Below are 9,785 nucleotides of genomic sequence, written 5' to 3' on the forward strand. Positions count from 1 at the left end.
ATTGAATCAGAGTCCGAATAAAATTTCTGGTCATCAATAGGAGCCCCACTTCAACGGAATTCTATTCCTAGATCCAGAAGGAAGCGTAAAAACAGACATCAAAAATACTATTTTAAATTATTACAAAATGCTACGGAAACAAAAAAGATAAAATATAAGAAATGGTTAATAAAATAGGATAATAATTACCCATTCGTGATTATTATCGAGCAAGAATTCAGGTATGTGAATAAAACGCCTACGCAGCAGTAACAAACTGTAAAAACCTCCATGTTCCAACAAAGAGTATGCTGCATTTGCAGTTGATTTTTTTTTTTGAAATTACAAAAATAGTGTGCACTTGTGCACCGAAAAAAATAAAAGAAAAAACCTGAAACGTGATGATTGCTACGAAAAAAAGGCTAAATAAATTTTAAGGTAATTTCCAGAATTAGCAATTTACAGGATATGTATTTACAGATGAAATCAAGGGCAAAACATCCTCAACACAAACTGCTAAGTGATTTTTTTCGAAGCTGTTGAAAAGAAGTGTCCTTTCAATAGTGATAAGAAGTTAACGTTAATGTTTAGAGAATAAAAGAATAAAAGATAAGCTAAGCTGAGTGTTTTCTGCACTCTTTTCTTGCATGCTGTATCCATCCTTTGCTAACGGAATGAGAAGACAGCTTCGCAAAACTACCACTCGCTACGAAAAAGTGTGACGTTCTTAAAAATTCGTAAGAATTCCCACGACAAATGATTTAGCCGCAAAGTTTCTTCCTCGGCGAAAATTTCACAGAAGTCGTAAGTGCAAAAAATCCAACGACTACTATTTTTAGTTTCCTCAAATGGAACGTTTCGTCAAAGTAAACATAAGAATAACTCAGCTTTAGGGAAGAACTCATTCCATGTTTTTAATTTAATTTTACTTTTTGTTTTTTATTTACTTTGATATAATTAATGATATTTTACTTTCCATTTTTATTTTTGTGATCTGTATTTACGTATCTTATGTATGGATTGTTATTTCTGTAAAAATCAAAATTCTGTCAGAATGTTAAAGTTTGATTTTGTAGTTGATACTATTAACCAAAAATGACATCTTTCCTCTCTGTTTTTCCTTCTTTTTTGCCTAGTTTGATCATTTCCTCGATTCAAGATGCAAGAACTCTATTTTATTTACAAAATATTGTAGGATCTGTAAAACGCCAAAACTACTCGAGGACACAGAAGTTGAAATATGAAATATGTTGTGAGTTTACGCCGCGAAATGAAAGTTAGAAGTTTGAGTTAGAATACAATAATAGGTTCTGGTTTGTACGTATAATTTCTTCCAGCAAGTACTATGGAATACAGCTTCCTGGAAACACTCTTCGAAAAATTTCTCAAACATATGAAAGTCCTAATATTTTCTGGGAAGAAATTGAGAAATTGAAATAAACGTACACCATGCCATGTATAGACGAGAATCATTTTATTTTTCATTACACTTCAGGTTGGTTTTATTCTCAAATTTTATTTTCAACCAAAGAGAGCGGTGGTCCAGAAAACAATCGGAGAACAAACTTACTCCAGGTACACTTAGTTAGAACAAAAAAATGACATAGAAACATGGAAAGTTAAAAATGTTGGATTCTTCTCTTGTTTTGAGGTGGGCAGTATCTGGAGACGAAGAGAGATTAACGGAAAAATTGAAGCAATAGAGAAGTGGCTTACTGTAGCAGGAATGGCTGTACCTCTAAGGCTCACTATATATGAATCATTTATTGGATTGATATAAAGAATAGAAGACTGCTTCTCAATCATCCGGCTAAAATTTTTTAACGAATAAGTGACCAGTGGATTCCATTGCAAAGAAAATATTATTGATGATTTCACTTGGAAATCAGCTAGTCAACAAAAAATCATTCACAGTAAATTTGAACCGATTCCGTCCATCGTTGCCAGCCTTCGAAGAGTGCTGCTGGCGAATGGTGAGGGTATGGAAGGGGGCACAGAGGGGAAAATACCCCGAGGCAGAAAACAACAACAACAAAGACGACATATCGGCACAGCAGACGCTGCCGTCTCAGCTGCCGACGTCGATGTGATGGAGGGAAATAAATGCCCGATTGGCATTGGTGGTAGGCAGTTACGGTGGATGCGGATACGAACATGTGGAAATTCCTGTATCTAACTGAGAAGTTGAAGAGAAGAGAAGAAATTTCATTTTGTCCCTAATGCACCTTCTTTCCTCTTCTGTTCAGGATACTTCGAGTCGAGTGTAGAGGATCGCGTGGTGAGCTGAGCAAGAAAAAAATGTAGCCATAAATAATAGATATGATACTGTATGCATCAACTATAGGAAGCCTAAAAACAGCATAAATTTCGCACGATTCTCTGTTTGTCTAATCATGTATTCATCTTCTCCAACAGAGTATAAGGAAATGTGTCAGGCTATAATTACTTCCAGAATTCCTATGATGTTTAGCATCAGATCCACAGATGTAGGCCGCACACAAACGTGGAATTTATCTTATTTTCTGCCCCACATGAAGAAAATTAGAAACTTTCACGAGTTCACTGAACACACAGATCCACATAAGTAATCCTGGTATCCCTTATGAGCCTCGAAACACTCTCCTTAACTAGGAGGAAGATAACCAGTAAAACTCTCCTCCTCAACTAAGAAGATAGCCCTTATGCAGACAGTTTCTCTAGAAGGAATTTTTTCCCAGAAACTCTAGCGTACGGTAGGACGGTACGCACGTTATGTGATGTTTGGTGGAAATCAAGCAATCTGAAGCAGGCTATACATTACTGATGATTCAGGGAGAGAGCTCCAGAGCTTACTAGCAAGGGTCGTATTCGGTCCCGAATAATTTGACAATGTCGCAGCATTGCCATGTCCAACCGATCTACTCAACTCCTTGAGATAAAAATAAAAGTAAAATAATAGTCTCCATGTACGACTTTCGATAATCCATGGGATGTTGATGTTTCAATAATTGATTTCTTCAATTAACCAGGACACAAGGTTATTATAGTCTTTTATTCCTGGCTAACGCTTAGTAAAAAAAAGGTTTTCTTCTTTGTTCTGTATATTTCTGCATTCGACAGAAAACTCCTGTCCCTTCCAGTGCCATAAAAATGGGGTAGTAATGTGACGATATGTAACGACCGCTATTCTTGGTTTCGTCAACACAAACAGCACATCTTGTCTCATACACTATCAGTGCCAGCCAGTAGTAGTACGGAGAGAGAAGAGTCGGAGTAACTACTAAACAAGCATTGAAAACAACAACGAAGCAACAGTCAACAGGCAACAGCAACGATGTATACGAGAGAACGACGAGAATAGAATCTTACTATACCCACATTACGTTCTTTTACTTACACTGATTAAAGGCGGCAATCACAAGAATGACTGGCAGTTATAGTAAAAAGAATGGAACACATAGATAAAAAAATGTTTCCATCCAAAACACGTGTGTCTGGCGATGAATGGAGTAAAGCGAGGTGCTCGAAAAAAAAAATCGACGTAATAGGCCAGAAGACTAAAGTGTATATACGGCGCTGTGGCAGCGCCGGCACTCGGCCGGCATGACGCTGAAATTCGAGTAGTCTCGCTACGGGCAATGTTCGAAAGAAAGACGATGATGACGGAAATAGGAGAACGAGAATTTGGCGGAATGTTAACGCTTGAACACTTGCTGAGGCAAAAGATCAGAAATACTCGGAGGCTTGGCTAAGAAATCCAAAAAAAAAACATTAGGCAATGTTACAGAATGATAGAGTTTTCTTTCTCTTCTCTTTGTTCTCCTTTCTTGGAGGTTTTGCGTTCACATGAAAACGGATATCCAGAATTCTTAGGAGCGATAAAGTACTCAAAAAGTACAGAATTCTTCTTTCTTTTCTAAGCGATCTAAATGAAGTAGAATAGCCTAAGTCTTCTGCATTGAACTTCATACACACAAAAAAATCAGAAAAAGACTGAAAATACATTTTAAAATTACAAAGTCACTTATGTGCGAGCTATACGTTCACCCTGAGGAAGGCAGCTTAGGGCTGCAAAGAATAGAACTAAGTCTTTATAAGTTTCTATCTCATAAGTTTCTATTACTGTAGCTCGCCGTTATTACCTGTTAGATCTTCTTGAAAACATGAGGTGAGAATGAGTCGAGTATATATTGAGTCCAGAAAAAAGTTTGATATCGCTTGTAGCAGTGGGAAAACTGTTGCCAACATCCAGCAACTAACACACGACGTGTGAGCTCTGATTGTATGTATTTCTGGATAATCTTTACAACGACATTATCACTTGAAAAAAAAACTTCCATGAGTAAATGAAGGATATCATGAAAAGCCAAAGTGTTACGAATTTATCCATCCTTATTTAGCATTGTGTGTAGCGCTAAACTATAATAGTATCTAAGTATAGTGATACTTAATTGAGCAATTAAGCCAGAATTCGTTGTGTGTACGTAATTGAGTTGGTCACTTGTTCCACTTCACGCAATCAGCTACAGAAAGACGAAACATGAAGAAAATGATTGATAATTACACTGAAGAACCGTCTGGACAGCTACTTTTTTTCTTCCAGAGAGACAACTGACAGCGCACACACAGATGATCAAGTCCACCAGCTAGCATGGATATAATTACAATCAAGACGAATTGAACGACGATCCGGTCCATCTTTCACAAATATACAGGCTAAAGTGACAAAAGCTTACGATTTAGAAACTTTTTAAAAACTTTAAAAACTGAACTGTTAGACTTTAATGGCTGAGATCAAAAGAAAATTCACAGGAAGGAAGCTAACGCGAAAGAAAAGACAAATAAATACAACAAAAACCAATTGAAGGAGAAAATTTGAAATTAGAAGCTAGAGGGATCCACACCCAGGTCACGATCCTTCATAATCTTGCACCTTACGATTGCCAATTCCTGCCAATTCCTGAAACTGACATCTTTTTGTCCATGGATTCGACCTCGACGATGTTCTATGAAATTTCAAAACATAGCAGACGGCAGCACAACGCTTCACCTACTATTTTTGAGTTCTATTCTCTTACAGTGTTGTTTTCCGCATTCTATCACTTCCTGGATATCTTCGCAACTCAGCAACAAGCATAGCTGCAGAGAATGAATGACTATTGCGAAGATCACTGCTGCTAGTTACGGTAGGAGAGAACTGGTCTTAGCGCAGACGGTTACTGTAGGGCGAGCTGCGCAACAGGCAGTGATAGGAATCGCCCCGTAAGACCCACAAGTTCCAGGGACTAAAGAACAAGAGAATGCGGTGACTTTTAAAAAGATTGGAAAATCCAGAAAGGTGAGATGTCGTTAGTTTCAGGTAGATCACTGTAGCAGAACAGCTACATGCGGCGTGGAGATTTTGTTGAGTATGCATGTGTGGATGGTCTGCGTGTCTAGTGCTTCGGGAAGCTCAGAGCGCAGAGAAACTAGACATGCGGGCGCCTACAGAACGTGGGAAAACACAAATAGCAGCTATAGCGAGTTGGCTGCCGCATCCTGGCATCACGTCGTCGTTGTGAACCAGGAAGGAAGAAGTACTTCGTGCATGGCTTTGAAATGTTTATGGTCAGCACCACGAAAAAAACCAACGGAAACCCGCGACCAATTCCGGTAGTGGTTTAACTAAATGACTACCTGAAGCGGTGCTTCCTGACCCTCTCCCCTTCTCAGGATCGTTTAACAGTTAATAAGCTTCTGATCGAGCCGAGCTAATCAGCTGACTACAGCGCCATGCTCTGGCACAGGTCCAGCTCGTTCGGCTGTGTCTCCGCGTCCGCCACACTGTCTTCTCCCGCGGGCACGCATCATTTATCAGACCGCAGGCCATTCGTCTTTATGGACAACTATCCCTCTCGGCCTTCTCGCACAGACAAAAACAAAAACAAACAAAAAAGGAGAGAAGTAGGATGAGTCGAGAGAGGATCGATATGGTGAGACAACGTTAGAAGCAACGTTGTCACGACAACGTTGTATTCTGGAGCACCATCGGTGGTTATTCGTAATTTAATCTCAAAACGTGAATGGCGTCACTAGATTTTACGTAGTTTATTTTAATTTTATTTTGATTTTACTTTCTTTTATTTTTTTTATTTTACCTACGATCCGTAGATGTGGCTGAAGAGCGGTGGTAACATTACTTAATGACCTTGGAACATTTAAGAGGTTGCTGTAGAATCACATATGTACATCAGTGCACGTTTAGGACATGTACACGAATATTTTTGCCGTCTACGCTCCCTGCAAGTTTTAATATGTGGACTGTTAAGAGAAGTTGCGCGTTTGTTCTGGCCATCCTTTTGGGACTGTTTTGGTCCGATGTGGGTGCAATTGTCCTCATCGTAGTTATAGATTTACGTTTATAACCTACGATGAACTTAATGAAAATTAGTACTGGTAAAGGCGTATTGCTATTTTAATTCTGATTCAGGGCTTGTTTGTGAAGCACTTATTCTTGGTAATTCCAGGGAGCTGAAATTCCATACATATGAAGATTTGTCTCCAAAAGTTAATTCTTAAGTTTGAAAGTCCGAAAATCTGGAATTTATTCGCACTCTCAAAAATTCCAAGTCTTCGTTATGAGGAAAACACCGCTTTTCGTTGTTTTTCTTGTCTTCTAAATATGCTGCGATGGTTTTTCGCCCATCTTTAACAACCCAAAAAAACCCAAAAAAATATTATATATATATATATATATATATATATATATATATATATTGCGTTCACTGAAACCAGGGAAAAACAGCGGATTCGCTTAAAAGGTTCCTAGTCGGAGAGCACCAAAGCTTCCCAAAAAATATATTGAGCATACCCAAGATATTAGAACATATGGAGAATATTTAAGCACATATATAACATACACATGCGTACATGCATGTAAATACATAGGCACTGTTTAATAATTATATGGTAATAATGAAAATAAAAATCATGTAACGATTCTCTGCTAACCTAGTATTTCTTGAAGGAAACACTCGAAACGTGTTCAATAAAGTTTGTCGAAAATTTCCAGCATGGAAATAAAAGTAGTGACGGTGAAATAATTGATTGCAAGCAAACATCGCATATTGCAGTTCTCACAGATATTTAGCTATTGTGCGAGTGGGCTAACTGCTGAGACAAAATTTTTACTTTCGGGAACTGATGCCGAGGAGTCAAAATCGGTTGATGAAAAAAAATCTGGGATGATTTTACAAAGAAATTATTCTTTTTTTTTAAATATTTTACTGTTTATTTGTTATTACAATTACATTCATTAGTCGTATTTATGCTTATTCATTTGTTTTATTTATTCATTTATTATCGTATTTCTCTTTTGCCAATACCTTTCCAGGAGGTACAACAGACGAAAATCAAATTATGAGCTAAGCTCGAGAGCATGAGTATCCAATGCTTGAGTAAATGCGTAGTTGTCCAAGGGAAGGTCTCATATCCTAGCCGAACTGCTGGAATGCCGTATAGAACAAGAGACCGAACGACTAGGTAGTCTGATGTACAGTGATCGCTTGAAACGTAACTTGGTGATGACAATTTTTGTTGGTGTTGTGTACTTTTTTGCTGAAATTACCAGTGAAAACTGTCTCATATCATAGTAATTACAACTTTTATGAAGTTGTTCTGATTTGTATTCCTTTAGTTCTACGTTATCGGACAACGAAATTCTCACATTTAAGTCATCAGCTAACGCTTTTGGTTCCAGAGATAACACAGATGGGGTTTCCGGCGTCTTTTCTGGACATTCTTAGAGGTTCCATTTTTTGTTCGAAAATTACAAACTTTCTTTAATCCTAGCGATGACTGTTCAGTATATGGACACGGCATTGAGAGACCAAGAAGCTTTGGTAGAAAAAAAACGATATTAAAAACAATGATATAGACAATATTGGTAAAATGGAGACCTTAATGAGCATTTTGATCCATTTTCAGAGGATATGTAGAAGAAAACTCATAAAACTCTTAAACTGTTTTTTTTTTCTTTTGGTGGCCGAAACAACAAACAACCTTTGTTCAGACGATGTTTTTGTCGATTTGAGACTTAATTTTGATGTGTAAAGCGACCGAGGACAAAGTGGCGAAGCGTGGTGACGCCAGGAAAAACCGAAAGAGCCAGCAGCCTATACGACGAAAAGATGAAAAAAAGCCGCATTCTCGTCACCTTTGAGTTAAGGGATTGGCAGTTCGCCGGCACTGCACATGTATGTATATGTAGGTCTATTCGTGGATTCGCATACTACTCATTTTCTCCTACGACGCCTCACATCATCAAACATTTAATCATTCGAGTGCTAATGCCCCCGCGGCCTACGGCTTGACCAATGGCCGATCTATAAGAGGGCGAGCAAAAGCCAAAGGCAAGTGTGCCTCGAGGGCACCACATGTATAGTATGTCGTATATATAGCTGAAAAGCCTACAGCGAGAATTTCAGTATATTAAAAAGTAGAGGATAAAGTGTCTAGCATAAATCAATCCGCTTGGGATGCGCCACCACGTTCGCTTCAATTCAGAATCGTTTGTGGTTTTACGAATGCGTAACTAGCCTACACGGTAACTTGCAGAGGCTAGCCGATGTATCAAATCAGTGTTTTTCCTCCCAAAAAGTCTGCTACCAAATTATCGACCACCTCAGGAATAAAAATCTCAGTTGGCACCAGTCCGGAATCGAACCTCCGATCGATCATGCTACAGCGGACCAACTGCCCCACCGGGACACAAATACCATTCAAAAATAGCTTGTAGGGCACATTGGTCCCAAACAAAAAATTTGTGTGGAAATTTATCTTACCTTTTATCATAGAATTATTACATAGTGCTTATTTTCGTTTGTGTACGTAAGTGTATGTTACATATGTGCTTAAAGGCATCACCCCACGAATCTGAGGTAGTGCAGATTTCAGGTGGAGTGTTCGTATACAGGATGGGAGACTACGGAGAAGGGGGTGATTCCGTCCATTTCTTCCTGATTGCCGTAAAATACGGCCCGGAAAATACGGCTTCATTCGTTTTGGGGCACCATTTTGTACAAGAGGTTCGATTGGAGCGCGCCAGTCTTGTGCGGCGCCGCATCTTCTGGGCCGTTTTTTACGGCAATTAGCAAGAAATGGACGGAATCACCTCCCTCTCCGTAGTCTCCCATCCCGTATACGAATACTCCACCTGAAATCTGCACCACCTCAGATTCGTGGGGTGATGCCTTTAAATTGCTTAAACATTTTTCATATGTTTACATATATGCTTATATCTACGTATGTACACGTATATTTATTCCAATTGTACAGGAAAAACACCGCTCCCCTTTTTCCGATTTTTGCAAAATGACTCCTTTCCAACGATAGCAAAGCAATAATCCCACTGCATAACACAGAAAATCCAGCTTCAGACTGCTGCATCAGCATAGACTTTAAAAAAGAATGCGTTCTCAGCTTATAAAGAATTTGTCTACTGAAAAATAAACGTAATTCATATTTATTCATATTCATATTCATATCTGTCCATTCCTATTTCCAAGTGCGAAATAGCAAAGAGCAAAGGCTATAGCAAAATATGTAGCGAACTTAGACTTTTGAGTGGTCCTAAATCCAAAAAGAAAACATATAAAAGTTCAAGAAACCCAGTACAGATTTCGTCCACTGAAGTATAAGCGAAAAGTACAGGAAAGAGGAATTTTAGGAAAAAAAATCCTATAAAATAAGACAAGTTACCAAATAAATGGTAAGTTGTGATCCTGCAATTATCCATTCATTAGTTTGTTATCCCCAGATCCACCGACAGTAAAAATAAAAAAGGTAAG

The sequence above is a fragment of the Necator americanus genome, chromosome V, assembly GCF_031761385.1.
Source record: "Necator americanus strain Aroian chromosome V, whole genome shotgun sequence".
NCBI classification, from domain to species: Eukaryota; Metazoa; Nematoda; class Chromadorea; order Rhabditida; family Ancylostomatidae; genus Necator; species Necator americanus.